General features: G+C 38.3%; 1 pseudogene; it reads left to right on the forward strand.

The window, feature by feature from the left end:
- Positions 1-16642: 16642 nt before the first annotated feature.
- LOC127129477 (uncharacterized) lies at positions 16643-18016 on the forward strand (annotated as a pseudogene).
- The last annotated feature ends 3337 nt before the right edge of the window (positions 18017-21353 follow it).

Genomic DNA, 21353 nt, shown 5'->3' on the forward strand with positions numbered 1-21353 from the left:
CCAACAACTTAGAAGTTTTTGTTGTTATTTTTTGAATACTTATGTTGATTTTGTTTGATATTTATCCTTCGAATATTGATATATGCTATAGTACTTTGATAACTAAATATTTTGTGTGAATACATTATTAACTCGACTCTAAAAATAGCTTAAATTATATATTTGATTCTAAATGTTTATGTCTCGACTTTATCTATCATATAAGAAAAAATTATGTTCTGGAAAAGACTAATGAAACATTCTGTCTAAAACATCCACATCTTCTTTTTGGGGCCAATTTCCATCTAATCCCACTATTTGTTAACCAATTGTTCTTTCTATTCATGATTTTATGATACACTTACGTTTTTCATCTACTAAAGTGCATATTTCATTATTTCCAACAAGCAAGCTGGCCATTATTCGCACAATCCAAGTTGGCGATACAAATTTTGAAACTTTGTATTTTCCAAAAAGCATAAGTTGCAACACTCATTCTTCTTTCTCTTCTATTTGCACATTTTCTCCATTTCTCTTCTTTATGCAAACACTTCAGATATCTCTTCCTTCTTCAAAGAAACATTTCTTTTATACCTTAACTGTTCTTTCTTCCCATCTTCTTCATCCTACTATTCATCGTCGTCCATATTTTCTTCAATATGGCCAGTCCGTTTGACACGATAAAGGACATCAATGACTGGAAAGAACTTTGGAAAATTATTGTCAAAGTTCACCATAAATGAAAGGTTACTTCAAATATAAAATAAAATTTAAGCTTATTGTTATAGACAAAGATGTGAGTTTTCTGAATGCCATGTTACCTTCATTTTACGGTTCGCAATATTGTTTCGTTATTATGTTGTTTTACCTCTATATGTTTTGTTCATTCTTATGGTTGTGTTTGGTCCGGGCTACTTGGGTTGCCTTCAAAAAGTCCTCATTTTCTTAATCATTACCATGACTTCTATTATGTTATAATTTGTATTGGGTATACACTATTTGTTGATATCAATAGGTATACATTATTTATTGTTTCCTTTATATATTTCCATTTCTTTTTCTTCATATCTCTCTATTATATTTGAGTTTGCATCTGCTCAATTATGTTTTAGATTTTGCATTCACCTAATGTTGTTTACGGTTTATCATTTACAGGGTGTTGATACTCATGTGATTGTTCTGACAATGTTTAGACAAGCTTTTGATTATATTTTATCGGTAAACATGACTTGCACCATTGCAAACTTCCAAGTTCAACATAATGATTTAATGTTCAAAACGTTTGACCATAAATATCTGTCGAAATTCACTGGTGGAGTAACGGTAGGAAACAAAAAAGAAATGAAATTCCTAACGAAGTTATTAAGTTCACATCTTTTGTTGATATTATATCAGGCAAATGGAAGAAAAATCTCCGTATATATTTCCTTTTTTTCTCACTCTTTCCTTTACTAAAATCACATTTTCATACTCATGTTTTTAAAATACGAGAGACTAAGAGACATTTGAATAAATCGTGTATCTTGAAAAGCACTACGAAGACTATATTATATATAGAGAGATTATAACTAATTACATGGTATAGTCGATGTGAGACTATTCTATATACAACTATTTTTAACGCTATATATTTACAAATATCAACACTATAATTAGTTATGGGACTTCGCAGGAATTTTCTAAACACATATGTCAATTGATCATTAGAGTTGAAAAATCTTGTAGCGATGTCACCTGATTCAATCTTCTCTCTGACAAAATGATGGTCTATCTCAATATGTTTGGTCCTCTCATGGAAGACTGGATTTGAGCAATGTGTGATGAATCTTGATTATCACAAACAAGTGTGATTGGTCTTGCTTCTTCAATATGAAGTTCTTTGGGTAACTGTTTTAACCAAATGAGTTCACCTGTTGCCATTGCCATGACCCTATATTGTGTCTCGATGCTTGATCTTGCAACTACATTTTGTTTCTTACTTTTCTAAGATATAAGGTTTCATCCAACAAGTACACAATATCCAAAGGTGGATCGTCTATCAATGAGTGTCTTTCCCAATTAACATCAGAGAATCCAACTATCTGAGTATGTCATTTATCTTCATACACGAGGCCTTTTCCTGGAGCACATTTGATGTATCTCAGAATCTGGACAACGTCATCCATATGTTCTTGGCAAGGAGAATTTAAGAACGTGCTTACCACACTAACTACAAAAGAAATGTTTGGGCGAGTGATTGTGAGATAATTCAATTTTCCAACCAATTTATTATACCTTCCCGAGTCAGATAGAGGCTTCCCCTGATTGAGTAGGAGTTTGACACTTGGATCCATAGGAGTATCAGTCGTTTTAACATTCAATAAATATGTTTATTCCAAAATATCCATAACATATTTTTTCTGAGAAATCACCAAACCATATTAAATATTGATCTACCTTAATACCCAAAAAATAGTAGAGTTTACCAATGTCTTTTGTCTAAAATTGATTCGAGAGATATTGTTTCAACTAGAGTATCCTTGCTGGTCATTACTAGTTACGACAATATCATATACATACACAATAAGATAAATACACCCTTGGTCTGAGTGATGACAAAGCACATAATGGTCATCTTCACTACGGACCATACCAAATTGTTGTACTACAGTGCTGAATTTGCCAAATCAAGCTCTCGGAGATTGCTTAAGACCATAAGAGACCTGTGTAGCCTACAAACCATACTCTATGAGTCCCATTGAGCAACAAACTAGGTGGTTGCTCCATATGTACTTCCTCTTCAAGAACACCATATAAAAACTCATTTTTGATGTCAATTTGATGAAGAGGCCAATGTCAAATGGCTGCAATGGCGAGAAGAAGTCGAAATGATCTCATCTTTGCCACATGTGAGAGTATCACTATAATACAATCCAAAAATCTGAGTGTATCTCTTGGCTACCAAGTCAAAGACTTTCAACCTCAATAACTCATGATCATTCCGCTGCAAATTCACACATCAGTACTGCTGCACTTTCTTCGGATGACGATATTACAAATTTTGATTCTGACCACATTTTGGCTGTTGAATCTGATTCTGAAAAGACTGGTGTTGTCGAACCATTTCTTGATCCCAACCTACAACGTATATTAAATATGACTCATTTCGATTTGTTATTATGATTTTTACCAATCATAATTCTTCAATAATTAAGTACAAAATATTACGATATGGGTGACCCTGGGTGGGAATGCCAACATTGTCAAACATGTATGTGGTATCAAGAGCGTAAAGGAAAGTAAAGAAATACAATTTTTTTCTAAGTTCCAGTTGTGTTACAAAGGTGGCAAGGTAATACTCCCCTTACTCAAACAACCTCCACTTCTTTTACAAATCCTTCATTTTGATCACACATTGCCCTAGAGTAAAAGTTTCCAGAGCAATATTAAAACGTAAAACACAATGTTTTCCTTCACTTCCCCTAAAATGAATTTTGAGACAACAACATATAGCAGAGGAGATCCACCTAATATGCGACTACATGGTCAAACTTATCATAGAATATGAAGTAAGCTACCCGAAGTAGAACAACCTCCAAAGTATGATCAACTTTATATTTTTGATACCAACAACAAAGTCGAAAAAACATGATCGATTGTTTCAGGTATTGTTATTCCTTACTTTCATACTAAGCCTTTTAAATAATATATTCTTATTCATATAGGATATGTAATACATGACACAAAGATAATAAAACTAATGACAAGCAAATCGTTTCCAAATTGAAGATAATGTTAGATAAGAATAATGTTCATGCAAAAATCTTTTAGAATGGCAAGGGATATGTTGAAAGACAAAGCATATCAAAAATTGAGGTTGAAACTTATTTCTGATAGACCCGAAGACGGTCGTGTTTATAACATGCCAATTATTTCAGAAGTTTCTGCCCTCATTGTTGGTGATATTGATTTTGCTGATCAAAGAGACATCATATCCAAGCACGTGATAGCCAATTGCAAAGAATAGACTATTTTCATGCAAGTTACCATGAATATCAATACCCTTTGATATTTATATATGGTGAGGATGGTAATAGGCCAAATATATTGTACAAGTATCAACATAAACATTTGGTTACCAAGAAAATTTTTTAGACCATTAAAGATTGTTGTCATTCCGATTATAGAAACACACAAATGAAGCTAAAATATTACTCTACCCCAAGATACTTTTCCAACAATATTTGGTCGATGGGTATACAATTATGGAGTCAGAACTTCTTAATTGGTTGAGGAAGAATCAATCTAAATTAAGAGTTGGAAAATATAAAAACTTGTAGGAACAATGTGGTAGTGCTCAGAACGACCAAAGGATCAAAAAAGGAAAGCGGGTTATGTTGCCATATACTTTTGTGGGAAGCAAGATATATATGAACCAACTTCATTTTGATGGTATGGATATTTCAAGTAAGTTAGAATTCCCTGATTTATTTTTAACACTTACCTACATCCCTACTTGGCCTGAGATTACACGATTATTGTCCCCCAAGAATTTGAAGGCACATGATCGCCCTGATATTTTTTCTAACGTATTCAAAATAAAATTTGATGAACTCATAAATGATATAACAAAATGGAATGTACTTGGAAAGGTTTTGGCATGTAAGTCTTCTACCTTCTGTAATACCCCAAAATTTACCCTTCATTTTTCCTGAAAAAAAAAACGAAAAAAAAAACGAAAAAAAATAAAAATTAATTAATTAATTAATTAATTAATTAAATAAATAAAATAAAATAAATAAATAAAATATAACAAATTATTTTGGACTTGGGTCTCGCTCATTTGAGCCCACTACCCACGAAAATCAGTCTATAAATACTGAAGTTTCAGTAGAGGAGTTACACTTGGAGTTATACTGGGAGATTCACTTGAGAAAAAGGGAGAGAAGCAAAATACTCTGAGGTTTCCTTGGAACAAAACCCCGAGGAAAAAGATAGTGAGAGAAGAACTAACAGAGTTTAGAGCAGCCTCCAAACCCTGAAGGGAACTCAACTTGTAAACCTCACGGGTGCAACTCAATTTCAATCAAGCTCTCCAATCAGGTTTGCCCTATATCCATCATCTTTATGCCTTTTATTTGAATGCTCTAAATGTATGAGGTATTATGGGTGAATTTGATACCTTTTTTGTGAGCCTTTTGTGAATTTTGATGGAATTATTCATGTGGTTACATTTTGATTTAGGGGCAACTCTGGGTTACCCTATTTTGTTTATTCTAACCTGTCTTGTGTTTCCATGGCATTGTTTTCTCTTGATTTCATCCTGCCGCTCTAACCCTTTGTCGAGTTTTGTGAGGGCTCACATGGCTTTCGCAGAGACACTCGCGTGGTTTCCCATTTTATTTGTGGGATACCCCCTGGAGTTTTATTCTGATTATTCGTGTTGACTGATTTCCTTTGACGGTCCAGCTGGAGACATTTCAGGGTTTCTTGCCCCTTTAACTGCTATAGCTTCGGATCTTTATCCGTGTGGTAATTTTTTCCCTTTCTCATACTTTACTGCTTTCCTAGCTGGAAGACCTCGATAGGAGGCAACGTTTGAGCCCCTTGGTGGCATTTTACTTTGAGATACATGTTTTGTGTTTTGTATTTGTATCCCCACATGTAGCGCGGTTCCTTCGTCAAGGACTGCCCGTTTGCCCTCGAGCATCCCAAACCCTAAAACCCAAAGCAACATGTTTACTCCTTCTACTACAGGCGAGTAAGTCTCTAAAGGTCGAGCATCCGGTAGATTGCGTAGTAACGTCGTTCGTCCAAAACCCAATCCATAACCCCGTAGTTAGCCGAACTACGGCTTGCTCTGATTCTCATTCCAGATGAGATACGTAGGCATAAGACGCGATGTCTTAGCGAGCACACATCCCCCAACCCATAGGTCAGCCGAGCTACGAAGACTCTGATTCTCATATTCAGATGAGATACGTATGCAGTGGATGCGACATCCGCGCGAGTCATTTTCATTTAACCCTTTTTTTTTGGTAAACAGCACAAGATAAACCCACACCCTTTAGACAAAAACTACAAAAGTGGATCCCGTAGAGTACTATGGATGCGTAGGGGTGCTAATACCTTCCCTTCGCATAACCGACTCCCGAACCCAAGATTTGGTTGCGAGACCCCGTCTTGTCCTTTCCTTTTTTCAGGTTTACTTCGAGCGTTTCCTTTCCCTCCTTTGGGATGAATAACGCACGGTGGCGACTCTTCTGTCTTTTTCTTTCGCCGGTTGTTTTTTTTTCGCACTGTATTTTTCAGGTTGCGACAGCTGGCGACTCTGCTGGGGAGTCTAAGAAGTTGACCTCTTGCTGTTCCATCTTCCCTAAGCGAGTCTCTCCTAGCTTTTGTAGTTTGTTTGTTTATTGGGTGTTCATGCTTTTGTACATTTATTTATTTACCTGCTTTACCTTATTGCATTGTGTACATATCATTGTTGTATCTGTTGGCTGGCTATGGCTGCTTGGTGATCTTTGTGAGATGAGTTCTATACCCGAACTCGAGTGCACTTAAGATAGGAGAATGGCATAGTCCTGTCAACTTGTGTGGAGTATTCCTTAGCGAGTTGACTTGCAAGCCCATTCACTTGGTGGAGGTCATGTTGAGATCAATAATGTCACATAAGTAAGTTGTGGTTAGACATTACTTGTTCCAATATAGACCTAAGAAGCCAAGAACCTTAGTTTACCAAACCCATCTTGGCCTATTCGTAGGACGTAGTGCGAAAGTCGTTCAAGTGTAAGATTTGATACGATTGATACGCGATACTACACTCATAAGAGTCTCTCATGAGAATATTGTTGGAATACGAGTAGTCGTTCCTCTGATAATATCCGAAAGATGGGATTATGACTATGGGAACCTTTTGTAGAACATGTTTGGCATGTTTAAACCTTAGTACACTCCTTTTGGGTGGTTCTTAACCTAAACTCCATGCTCGTGACTTGCGACAAACCCTTGATTCATGGTTGATCCGATCAGGTATCCTTAATATCAATGAAACTCGGGTATTGATAAGGTGTAAACCATAATCCACCAAAATGGGTGGTTGATATTAAGGATAACATGATCCATCCCATGACCTTTGTTTGGTGTGCTCTTAATTTCTCTCCAGACAGTGCAACTTGACAGATGTTCAAGCAGATACAGCAATCCTGATTGACATGCCACTGCATTGCATTCACATCGTTGCATCACATCATTTGCATTCATATCATTTAACACATGTTTATCCATTTCTGTGGGGTTTAAATCTTCTTCTTGATTCTAGTCGGGGTTTTTCTTCTTACACTGTTTATCAAATGTGAGACTGGAATCAAGGGGGTAGAATACTTTTGGAATTGATAAACATGTCATTGCATTTTCATAGTCATCCGCATGTCTTGCATAACAGGTACCGCCACAATGTTCTCAGTTTGTTTGGTGTTCCATCAGCAGGATAGCTGACTCAGGCATTCACCGATACGGTACCCGCAGGAATCAACAGAGAGTAATGGAAAGCCTACAGGCAGAGCTCGCCGAGATGAAGATTCGCATGAATCAATTCATGGATTTGGTTCAAGGGGTGGCTCAAGGACAACAGGAGCTTAGATTGTTGGTACAGAGGGATCCCCCTATTACTCAACCGGAGACGTTGGCTGATCCTCCAGCTGGAGAGGCTAATGGTCCCAATGGACCGGGGCCTATCCCAATCCTACATGTCACCTCCGGTCTACAACCCATTCAGGATGGTCAGGATGATCAGTTCCCCTTGCTTCAGGAAGACTTTGGCATGGACCCCATGTTTAGGAGATTAGAAGAAAGGTTGAAGGCCGTGGAAGGACAGAATCCTCTGGGAGTAGATGTTGCTGACTTGGGGCTGGTCCCAGGTGTGAGGGTGCCACCGAAATTCAAGGTCCCGATATTCGACAAATACAATGGCAGCTCTTGCCCCAAAACTCACGTGCAAGCCTATTTCCGTAAAATGGTTGCATACTCTGATGACGAGAAGCTACTTATGTACTTCTTCCAGGATAGCCTAGCTGGGGCATCCTTGGAATGGTATGTGAGGCTGGACAGAGCCCACATCCGTTGCTTGAGGGATTTGGCAGAGGCTTTCGTGAAGCAGTATCAGTATAATGCAGACATGGCTCCGGACTGAACTCAACTTCAGAATCTGTCTCTTAAAAGCAATGAGTGCTTTAGGGAATACGCTCAACGCTGGAGGGATACAGCTTCCCGTGTTCAGCCTCCTATGTTGGAAAAGGAAATGGCCAACATGTTCATGAATACGCTGCCTGAACCTTACTTGGAGCGTCTGGTAGGTTGCAATGCTTCCAACTTTGCTGATGTGGTCTCTACTGGAGAAAGGGTGGAGAATTACCTAAAGACATACAAGATCCAGAGTGGAGGTGGATCCTCATCAGGGGTGAAGAAGCCGTTCATTCAGGGACAGAAGAGGAGAGAAGGGGATGCAAATGCCATATCTTCTTATCAGAACAAGGATAACCGGAGGAATAATTTTCAGAATTATCATCAGCAACCGTATGTTACGGCTGTGACCATTTCAGCTGCAGCACCACTACAACAACAACAATCACAACGTCAACCAGCTCAGTATCAACAGCAGCAACAACCGGGTAACAGACCCGCTTATCAACAGAGGCAAAGGATGATGGACCGGCGTTTCGACACCCTTCCAATGTCGCACGCCCAGTTGCTTTCTAGTCTTCAACAACTACAACTTGTGCAACTGCGCACTCTGGCTCCTCCTGTTGGTAGACTTCCGGTGGGTTACGACGCCAACGCTAGGTGTAGCTTCCACTCTGGGGCACCTGGCCATGACATTGAGAACTGCAAAGCTTTTAAGCACGTAGTTCAAGACCTCATAGATTCAAAGGCCATCGACCTTGCACCGGCTCCGAATGTCGTCAACAATCCCATGCCCCAGCATGGTGGTGCAAATGTTAATTTGGTAGAGGGAGAAGCCAAGTCCATTAAGGATGTGTTGAAGTTGAAGACTCCATTGTTGGATATCAAAGGATGCTTGCTGAAGGCCGATGTTTTCCCCGGTTGTGGGAAGGGTTGTTTGGATTGTGCCACTCAGAGTGGGGGTTGTTTGAAGCTACAGCAGGGTATTCAGGCCTTGCTCGACAAAGGTATCCTCCAGGTTGAGGGTCTGTCTGTCCAAGAGTCTGCGGAAGGGGTTGAGGAAAAAGGGTTTGAAGATGCTACTAATGAATTCGCAGATGTTGTTCCTACTGATTCTGTAATCCATGATGTAACTGAAATGGATTACGATGTTTCGGATGTGTGTACTTCAACGCCTCAGACTCATTAGGGGCCGATTACTTTCTCCAGCGCTGGCATCATTCAGTATGGTCAAGTCTATGCAGTCAACGAAGAAGATGGGGATAGTGATTGTGACATTGACAACTGGGTGCGTCCGAGGATCCCGGGTGAAGTCATCAACAATTGGTCTTCTGAAGAGATTATCCAAGTCACTCTTCTTGAAGAGTAATTTTCTTTGTTTATTCATGCATATCCAAGTCTTACGTTCCGCCCAGGGCGTAATGACTCATTGTAGGGCCCATCTATGTGACACTTGCATTTTTATCATAAATAAAGGACGTATTTTTGCATTCAAATATTTCATTCCCTGTCTTTCTATTTTTGCAGTTTTACAAAATAAAAAAATGGCAATGTTTTGTTTAGTTTTCACTTCTTGTTCACACTCATAAGCACATACCATCACTCATGCAGATGCAAAACACCGGATCCTATTGATAACGGTTCTGCTATGGCTCGCTTCGACTTTGAAAATCCAATCTTTCAAGCTGAAGAAGAGGGTGATGAAGACTGTGAACTCCCTGAAGAACTTACCAGGTTATTAAAACAGGAAGAAAGGGTCATTCAACCGCATCAAGAGTCTGTTGAAGTGATTAATCTCGGCACCGAGGACGCCAAGAGAGAAATCAAGATAGGGGCTGCTTTGGGAGATGATGTGAAGAAAGGGCTGATTGAATTGCTGCAAGAATACGTTGACATCTTCGCCTGGTCTTATCAGGACATGCATGGGCTGGACACAGACATCGTGGTTCCTCCAATCCTTATACCTCCAGTTCCTGGGAGACCTCTGATAATGTACCTATCAGTGACTGAGAACTCGATGGGGTGTGTATTGGGACAGCATGACGAGTCTAGTCGAAAAGAGCATGCCATATACTACCTTAGCAAAAAGTTTACCGACTGTGAAATCAAATATTCACAGCTTGAGAAAACTTGCTGTGCTTTGGCCTGGGCTGCTCGCCGACTGAGACAGTATATGTTGAACCATACTACCTTGTTGATTTCTAAGATGGATCCAGTGAAATACATATTCGAGAAGCCAGCTCTCACCGGAAGGGTCGCTCGTTGGCAAATGATTTTAACAGAGTATGATATCCAGTATACGTCACAGAAGGCCATCAAAGGGAGTATTCTGTCAGACTACCTTGCCGAGCAACCGATTGATGATTATGAGCCAATGAAGTTTGAATTCCCTGATAAAGACATCATGTTCCTCAAGATGAAAGACTGTGAAGAGCCAGTTGTTGAGGAGGGACCTGATTCAAACGAAAAGTGGACTTTGTTGTTTGATGGGGCTGTCAATGCTAGAGGTAGTGGAATTGGCGCTGTCATTACTACTCCGAAGGGTGCCCACATGCCTTTTACCGCTCGTTTGACTTTTGAGTGCACAAATAATGAAGCTGAGTACGAGGCCTGTATCTTGGGTATTGAGCAAGCCATTGATCTGAGAATCAAGACTCTGGACATCTTCGGAGATTCAGCTCCGGTGATCAATCAAGTGAATGGTGATTGGAATACTCTCCAGCCCACTCTGGTCCCCTACAGAGATTACACGAGAAGACTTTTGACTTTCTTCACAACGGTAAAATTGTATCATATACCTCGTGATGAGAACCAGATGGCAGACGCACTTGCTACTCTATCCTCCATGATCAAGGTAATTCGTTGGAACCATGCTCCCAGGATCGATGTGATGCGCCTTGACAGGGCCACGTATGTGTTTGCTGCTGAACTGGTAGTCGATGACAAGCCCTGGTATCACGATATCAAGTGCTTTCTGAAGAATCAAGAGTACCCTGCAGGGGCATCCAACAATGACAGAAAGACTTTGAGAAGATTGGCAGGCAGTTTCTTCTTGAACAAAGACGATGTGCTGTATAAGAGGAACTTCGACATGGTTTTGCTCAGATGCGTGGACAGACACGAGGCGGACATGTTAATGCAGGAAGTTCATGAAGGTTCCTTCGGTACTCATGCCGGTGGACATGCAATGGCTAAGAAATTGTTGAGAGCGGGTTATTATTGGATGACCATGGAATCAGATTGTTTCAAGTATGCTCGGAAGTGTCATAAATACCAGATTTATGCTGATAAGGTGCATGTACCGCCGAATCCTCTGAATGTGATGTCTTCGCCGTGGCCGTTTGCCATGTGGGGCATTGACATGATTGGAAAGATTGAGCCGACTGCTTCCAATGGGCATCGCTTCATCCTTGTTGCCATCGACTATTTCACCAAGTGGGTCGAGGCAGCGTCGTTCGCGAATGTCACCAGACATGTGGTTGCCCGTTTCATCAAGAAAGAAATCATTTGTCGCTATGGGATTCCCGAAAGAATCATTATTGATAATGGTTCTAATCTCAACAACAAAATGATGAAGGAGTTGTTCCAGAACTTCAACATTCAGCATCACAATTCTTCCCCTTACCGCCCTAAGATGAACGGCGCTGTTGAGGCGGCAAATAAGAACATAAAGAAGATTGTGCAGAAGATGGTCGTCACGTACAGAGATTAGCATGAGATGCTACATTTTGCCTTGCATGGGTACCGCACTTCAGTACGTACATCGACTGGGGCAACCCCTTACTCCCTTGTGTATGGTATGGAAGCAGTCCTACCTGTTGAAATGGAGATTCCTTCCCTAAGAGTCTTGTTGGATGTCAAGCTAGACGAAGCTGAATGGATTCGGACAAGGTTCAATGAGTTGAGTCTTATCGAAGAGAAGCGAATGGCAGCCATTTGTCATGGGCAGTTGTATCAGAGTCGGATGAAGAGAGCCTTTGATCAGAAAGTGCGTCCTCGTTGTTTCCAAGTCGGAGATTTAGTGTTGAAAAGGATCCTTCCTCCTCAGACAGATCACAGGGGCAAGTGGACTCCTAACTATGATGGACCGTATATTGTCACCAAGGTTTTTGATGGTAGGGCTTTAATGCTTGCAACTATGGATGGTGAAAACTTCACTTCCCCTGTGAACTCAGACGCAGTTAAAAAATACTTCGCATAAAATAGACCCGCTGGACAGTAAAAAGAATAGTCCAGGCAAAAAATGGGCATCCCGGCGAACCAAGAAAATGAAAAGGTTCGGGCAAAAATTAGGGACAAAAATAAAAAAGATTGTACACCCGGTAAGTTGAAAACCTGAAAAGGCAACTTAGGCAAAAATGGATATCCCGGTGGATTGAAAACCCGAAAAGGGCGATCCAGGCAAAAGTTAGGGATTAAGCGAATGACTGCGTTCTGAGTAGTTCTGAATCTCATCTCGTGCCAATGACTGGAAATTTTTGAAGGATAGGAAACAGTCCAATCACTCTTTCAGAAAGTTGATCATCTGGAGGATCTTGAAGACGAGCAAGTCATAGCAGAATTGGAACCCAATAGAAATCCATTTCACATTGCCATTACATTAATTTCTGTTTTTATCTATTGTGCGATTACCTCTTTCCAGGGATTGCTTCTTAGTGTAAATGCCTATTCAGAGGCCATTCAATCAATAAAATCATGTTATTCAGTATATCTCTGTTTTCATTTTCATTTTACTATTTTGTTTGCAAAAATGACGTCCGAATTTTTGATAAACATTGCATCATGACACATAAGGGCTTTACAGGTACATGCTTAATAAACATTTAAAATTGTTGTAAATTTTAAGTGTTTTGGATCGTCTATTCAGAACAGATACCCTCAGGGCATTCCATTAAAATCCCCTGCGGACGATCGTGAATATCTTCCCCAGTGAAGTCGCCAACAGACGAATTTGGTGTCTTATCCCTGCAGAGCTGATCAGAGTGTTGGATTCTTCAATCCCCAGCAGGTTCTCACCACTGTACTTCCCCAAGCGTTTGTTTCAGGACATACACTCCCCAGTAGAGTTGACAGTGCCAGACTATATATCCCCAGCGGAGTTGACAGTGCCAGACTGTATCTTCCCAGCAGAAGTGGCTGCTCCTTAGAGTTCGATGCCAGATCGATAATCCCAATGCCAGATCCATGGTTTCTTTCCTTGAAGCAGAACCTCAGTACTGTATCAGTGTTTGCTCCCCCTGCTGAGTCATCTCTCGCAAACCGTGGTTTCCAGAATCATTGTAGCTTTCCTCAGCAGCAGGCTTCCAATGCCATTCTTTCCCCGATCAGAGTCTCGGTATGGCCAGAACACCGCATGGCCAGTCATCTCCCCACAGAGTTCATTGTGGTGTGTATCTCCAGCAGCCTGGCCAGAGCCCAGAGGATGGTAATCATTTCCCCAGCAGATCCCCTTGCCTCGGCTTGGCATTCTACCCAGCATTTTGCATCCCTGCATGTAGAATCATATTGCATTGCATCCTTCCAAATCGCGTAGCATTTCCATTTTCATGGAGCATTACGCCATTGAAAAATTCAAACATACGCATGTAAGCATAAAACATTCTCGGTATCCCAAGTGATAAGCTAGAAGTTGTTTCCAGTACTTAGACTGAAGATGGTTCATGACTTACCTTTGTTATCCCCAGCAAGTGTCATTGGCCCATGCACCGCCTCTATTATCATTCCCTATTTCTGCCAATGCTGACAGGCATGAAGTTTTCCGATGTTCAGATCGAAGAAGTTTCCGACGTTCAGATCGATGCAACTTATGGCATTCAGGCCAGTTTTCCGGTATCCAGACCGAAGTGGCATTCAGGCCAATTTTCCGATATTGAGATCGAAGAAGTTTCCGACGTTCAGGTCAATGCAACTTGTGGCATTCAGGCCAGTTTTCCGGTATCCAGACCGAAGTGGCATTCAAGCCAGTTTTCCGGTATCCAGACCGAAGTGGCATTCAGGCCAGTTTTCCGGTATCCAGACCGAAGTGGCATTCAGGCCAGTTTTCCAGTATCCAGACCGAAGTGGCATTCAGGCCAGTGTTCCGATGTTCAGATCGAAGAAGTTTCCGACGTTCAGTTCGATGCAGCTTGTGGCATTCAGGCCAATTTTCCGATATTCAGATCGAAGTGGCATTCAGGCCAAGTCTTTCCGATGATCAGATCGAAGAAGTTTCCGACATTCAGGTCGATGCGACTTGTGGCATTCAGGCCAATTTTCCGATGTTCAGATCGAAATCCTTTCCAGTATTCAGACTGATGAGCGGCATTCAGGCCATGGTTATTTCTGTGTTACCATTTATTTTGGTATCCAGTTTAACATTCTTTTTCGATATTCAGACTGACTCTCACCGTACCAGACGAATTCTTCTTTCAAGACCACCTCTTTGCCGATTCTGACAGACATTGTTACTTCACTTCACTTCAGTGCAAATTTTTGGGCTTTTATTGTATTCAATCCCTTGATACCTCGAAAGCACGAAAGCCGCTGCTATCTTCTTTCCAGGTTTCCAGTTGATTGAATAGGGGCAGCTGTAATACCCCAAAATTTACCCTTCATTTTTCCTGAAAAAAAAAAAACAAAAAAAAAACAAAAAAAAAAGGAAAAGAAAAAGAAAAAATTAATTAATTAATTAATTAAATAAATAAAAAAATAAATAAATAAAATATAACAAATTATTTTGGACTTGGGTCTCCCTCATTTGAGCCCACTACCCACGAAAATCAGTCTATAAATACTGAAGTTTCAGTAGAGGAGTTACACTTGGAGTTACACTGGGAGATTCACTTGAGAAAAAGGGAGAGAAGCAAAATACTCTGAGGTTTCCTTGGAACAAAACCCCGAGGAAAAAGATAGTGAGAGAAGAACTAACAGAGTTCAGAGCAGCCTCCAAACCCTGAAGGGAACTCAACTTGTAAACCTCACGGGTGCAACTCAATTTCAATCAAGCTCTCCAATCAGGTTTGCCCTATATCCATCATCTTTATGTCTTTTATTTGAATGCTCTAAATGTATGAGGTATTATGGGTGAATTTGATACCTTTTTTGTGAGCCTTTTGTGAATTTTGATGGAATTATTCATGTGGTTACATTTTGATTTAGGGGCAACTCTGGGTTACCCTATTTTGTTTATTCTAACCTGTCTTGTGTTTCCATGGCATTGTTTTCTCTTGATTTCATCTTGCCGCTCTAACTCTTTGTCGAGTTTTGTGAGGGCTCACATGGCTTTCGCTGAGACACTCGCGTGGTTTCCCACTTTATTTGTGGGATACCCCCTGGAGTTTTATTCTGATTATTCGTGTTGACTGATTTCCTTTGACGGTCCAGTTGGAGACATTTCAGGGTTTCTTGCCCCTTTAACTGCTATAGCTTCGGATCTTTATCCGTGTGGTAATTTTTTCCCTTTCTCATACTTTACTGCTTTCCTAGCTGGAAGACCTCGATAGGAGGCAACGTTTGAGCCCCTTGGTGGCATTTTACTTTGAGATACATGTTTTGTGTTTTGTATTCGTATCCCCACATGTAGCGCGGTTCCTTCGTCAAGGACTGTCCGTTTGCCCTCGAGCATCCCAAACCCTAAAACCCAAAGCAACACGTTTACTCCTTCTACTACAGGCGAGTAAGTCTCTAAAGGTCGAGCATCCGGTAGATTGCGTAGTAACGTCGTTCGTCCAAAACCCAATCCATAACCCCGTAGTTAGCCGAACTACGGCTTGCTCTGATTCTCATTCCAGATGAGATACGTAGGCATAAGACGCGATGTCTTAGCGAGCACACATCCCCCAACCCATAGGTCAGCCGAGCTACGAAGACTCTGATTCTCATATTCAGATGAGATACGTATGCAGTGGATGCGACATCCGCGCGAGTCATTTTCATTTAACCCTTTTTTTTTTGGTAAACAGCACAAGATAAACCCACACCCTTTAGACAAAAACTACAAAAGTGGATCCCGTAGAGTACTATGGATGCGTAGGGGTGCTAATACCTTCCCTTCGCATAACCGACTCCCGAACCCAAGATTTGGTTGCGAGACCCCGTCTTGTCCTTTCCTTTTTTCAGGTTTACTTCGAGCGTTTCCTTTCCCTCCTTTGGGATGAATAACGCACGGTGGCGACTCTTCTGTCTTTTTCTTTCGCCGGTTGTTTTTTTTCGCACTGTATTTTTCAGGTTGCGACACCTTCAAATACAACTTTCAAATACAATCTGATTATATTTTAAATATTTCTATCAATATTCATTTATGTTTCAGTTTTGTATATGATTGAATTTCAAAAAAAGAGGTTTACCACATGCTCACATTTTGATATTTTTGCATCCTCAAAGTAAATATCCAACGCCTCCTGACATGGACAACATTATTTGTGCCGAGATTCCAGACCCTTAACTTCATCCAACTTTGTACAACTTAGTCAAGGCACATATGGTCCATGGTCCATGCGGTCTATCACGGTTATCATCTCGTTATATGAAAAATAGAAAATGCTCAAAATACTCCCCCGAGAAATTCATTGAAGATACAATTGTTGATGTTGATGGTTATCCAATGTACAAGAGAAGATAAAAAACACACATCATTCACAAAAATGGTATCCCATTGGACAATCAACATGTCGTGCCATATAATACAAGAATGATATTAAAAAAAAGCTCATATAAATATGGAATGGTGCAACCAAAGTACTTTAATCAAGTATCTTTTCAAGTACATTCACAAAGTGTGTGATAGAATAATTGTAAGCATGGTTAGTTCTAAAGGAGCATCATCACATGATACTGACCATGTTGATGAGATCAAACAATATCTAGATTGTAGATATGTTTTTCCAAGGGAAGCATGTTGGAGAATTTTTTCTTACAACATTCATGGAAGGAAGCCAGTTGTCAAACGTATGTTTTTCCATCTTAATGGTGAGAAAGTTGTGTACTACTCAGATTTCGACCGAATGGAAAGTGTTTTAGAAAAACCAAGTGTTACTGAATCCATGTTCACTTCTTGGTTAGTTGCAAATGGGAAATATGAAGAGGCCAAAAAATTAAGATACAATCAATTTGTCACCAAGTTTGTTTACAAAAAGAGAAAAGGAACATGGAAGCCGCGAAAAAGAGGCTTTACCATTGGCCATTTGATATGGGTGCCACCTTCGACTGGAGAACTTTTTTACCTCCACTTGATGTTGACTGTTGTTAATGGACCTATAAATTATGAGGAAATTAGGAAGATTGGAGAAACTCAATATGATTCTTTTAGGCAAGCCTGTTTTGCAATGGGTTTCCTTGAAGATGATAGGAAATACACTAGGGATATTAAAGAAGCGAGTCAATGGGGTTCAAGACATTTCCTTAGAAAGCTTTTTGTGGTTATCCTTCTATCAGGAAATTTGAACCGACATGTTTATGTTTGGAATGAGTCCTGGGTATTGTTGTTAGATGGGTTGTTGCAAGCACAAAGACAACTGACAAACAATTCAGGTCTAGAATTTCAATCATAACAATTTTGTTGTTATTTTATCCATTCTATTTACGACTCTTTTAACAAGTTTCGCACAAAGATGCTGACTCTTTCTTTTGTGATAGTGTTATATCACTTTCATTTAATAATTATGAAATACTTAATTCATTATTTCCTCAACACGTTGCTTCCTCATTTCTTGCACACTTGATTTTGAGTCAATCAAAATTACAGAATTTAACATTGGTTGCAATTGAAACACTACTTCAAGAAAATTGCAGATGTCTTAAAGATTTCAAACCAAGTTCATATCCAAGTGGATATGTTCTTAAACAATTAGGAAATATCGACTCATTTTTGAAGAAAGAAGTTACGACGTGCAATCCATGAATACTGGATTTCGTAATATGTTCAGACCTCTAACATGCCATTTATGGTTCAATTATTTATTTTCATTGAAACTTCTAATATACATATATGTTCCAAGTATGAAGGTGTAGTTTTTGGTGTTATATATTTAAGATGAGTAGGCCAAAATCTATGAGAAAATCATGTCCACTATTAATAGTAAAAAATGAGGTGTTTTCTTCCTACATGGTTATAGGGGTACCGGTAAAAAATACATGTGGAGAACACTTTCAAGTTCTTTAAGGTATAAACAAGATATTTGTTTAACTGTTTCAGAAAGTGGAATAACATATCTATTATTATCTGGGGGTAGAACCATACATTCTAAGTTCAAAATATCGGTACCAACTTTGGATAATTCAACTTGCAGGTTTAATTATGACGATGACGTTGCAGAACTCCTTCGAAAAACAAAGTTGATTATTTGGGATGAGGCACCAATGATGCATAAATATTATTTTGAAGCACTTAACACAACTTTAAGAGATGTTATGAGTATCTATAATAATTTGGATGAAGTTTTTGGTGGAAAGGTTGTCCTATTTGGTGGTGATTTTAGACAGATTTTTTCTGTTGTGCCTAGGGGGAGTCGATCTGATATTTCACGCACTACCATTAATGCATCATATATATGTAATTATGTACAAGTATTAACTTTAACCAAGAATATGCGTCTTACTTGTGGTCCTGTTGAACAAGGAAAAATGGAAATTGCTGAATTTTCCAATTGGCTGTTCAAAATTGGTGAAGGTAGAGTTTCAAAACCAAATGATGGTTATGCGGAAATGGACATTCCCCATGAGATCTTGATTACAAAGTTTGATGACCCAATTGTTTCCATTGTGAATAATACTTATCCTAAGTTCATCAGTAACTATCAATCTTACGACTACCTCAAAAGTCGGGCAATTTGAGCATCAATAATAGAAATGGTTGAACAAATTAATGATCATGTGCTTTCCTTGATTCCAGGTATGCTAATCTTAGCCTATATGAGTTTAGTTTTCTTATTCATGGTTGTTTCTTTTTACTATTAAGTTCAAACTCTTTCTATAGGTGACATAAAGGATTACTATTGCTCAAATTTTGTTGATAGATCAGAAATTCATGACAAAAACATGCTTGACGTTCTTAGTCCTGAATTTCTCATCTCATTTAAAACTTCTGAGTTTCCTAACAATCACATCAAATTAAAGGTAGGAACACCCATTATGCTAATGAGAAATATCGATCAATTTAAAGGTTTGTGTAATGGGACAAGGCTCATTGTAACCAAAATGGCAACACATGTACTTGAAGATGAAATTATGGGTGGAAAAGGACATGGAAAAGTCATTTATATTCCTAGAATGGATATGTCCTCTTCTCAATCCCCTTGGCCATTTAAACTCAGTCGACGTTAATTTCCAATTATTTTATCCTATGTGATGACCATTAACAAATCACAAGGACAACCATTGTATTAGGTCGAACTTTATATACCTAGGAATGTTTTTACTATGGAAAGGTATATGTTTCACTTACCTGGGTTACCAGCAAAACGGAATAAAGATCTTGATACATGATTAAGAAAACAATAACAAAACTTCTACAACAAACATTATCTACAAAGAGGTTTTCCACAACATATATAATTGTGTGTATAACTTCCATTTTTTAGCTTATAAATTTGTGATGAGCATATTACCAATATATATATATATATATATATATATATATATATATATATATATATATATATATATATATATATATATATATATATAGTATACTATTTATGTTCTGTCACAAATAATTTCCAATACAAACTATAACTGATACTTTTATAATTTTGGTACAAATTTTAGAGCATTACATACATCAACAAACATGACAAATGCTCCTGTCTAAGTGTTGCATTTTTTTTGGAAGCTACAACTTATATTTATTACACATGTCGTATATGTAAATTGTTGTTGACCATGAAAACCATTACGTGTGCTTGGTTATTTTTTTTGTTATTTTTTTATTAACACCATTATGTTTTCTATGTTAATATCCAATATATATCTCAATATTAATGAAATGTTACTATTTTATTTTCAAATTCAGTTATATGTTTTACGATGATCTTATAGTAATATATTACTATCATTATTATAAAATAAATTTTACAACTTTCAGTTTTATAAACATTGGTTGCCCTATTTAATAATTATATTATACTTATTACTACTAGGTCCATAACTCAGCACTCTGTGACATTTCCTTATCTCAAAACATGTTTAACTTGCCGTACAAACAAAAATATTTCTTCGATTTCATTTACTTGAGCAAAGTATTTTTATACAACACTTTTTTGCAAAGTGTCTTTCTTTAGACCATACCTTTTAGTCTCTCATTGGACAATCTAACCAGGTGCCAAATTAACTTGTATGCATTCGTCTACATTATCAATCTCAATTCTGACCACCATCTAAATTTTCAATTATAATGTCTTTACAATTATGAAGGTAGCCTACCAATTGAAGATCAAGATTGTATTGTCAATTCATAAATAATAGTACTACATATTGCATTGCTTAAAGAAATACATTCATCAACATACTTTTGTCATTATATGCTACCTAATAGAAACTTAAACATCAGTACAAACTCATTACATAAAACATCACATACATGAACTAAAACCAAATTTCCACCAACAAAATACAAGTAATAGAATATAACATATTTTTGATTACTCCATACGGCATTGCTTAAACATAGAATATTATTCATAATACCTTTTACATTAAATGCATCATCTTCATATTTTCCAACATTCAATAAAATATAGCTAATACCTAATAATAACTTAAACAACAATATCATTTCATTACAAAATACATCACAATCATTACTTAGAATAAACTATCCAACAACAACAACAAAACATATTCACCCGCAACTTCAAAACATATTCACCAACACCATCTTTCACATTTGCGATTATTTTTTGTTCACCATTAACTTCAAAAGATATTCCATACTTTTTGTCATACCCCAAAATTCGTCATATCCTTCACATGCTCATATAGGTCACTAACCCTAATCATTTGCATATCATCCTCATCCATTCATTTCATTTGGATAAGCATGGTTCAATCTAATTTACAAGTCACGTCAGTTAGATTCACCAATCCATTGCATATAGAGTCATCATTTGTTATCATGTCAATAATTGTTCTGATTAATTCTAATATCGTATTGATTTTAATTTCAAATTAATTCTTGAAGTTTAAGTTAATTTTGTGGTTAGAGTTGATCTTTGAAAATAAATTTGGTTTTAGAAATCATT

This window comes from Lathyrus oleraceus, chromosome 3 (assembly GCF_024323335.1).
Source record: "Lathyrus oleraceus cultivar Zhongwan6 chromosome 3, CAAS_Psat_ZW6_1.0, whole genome shotgun sequence".
Taxonomy (NCBI): domain Eukaryota; kingdom Viridiplantae; phylum Streptophyta; class Magnoliopsida; order Fabales; family Fabaceae; genus Lathyrus; species Lathyrus oleraceus.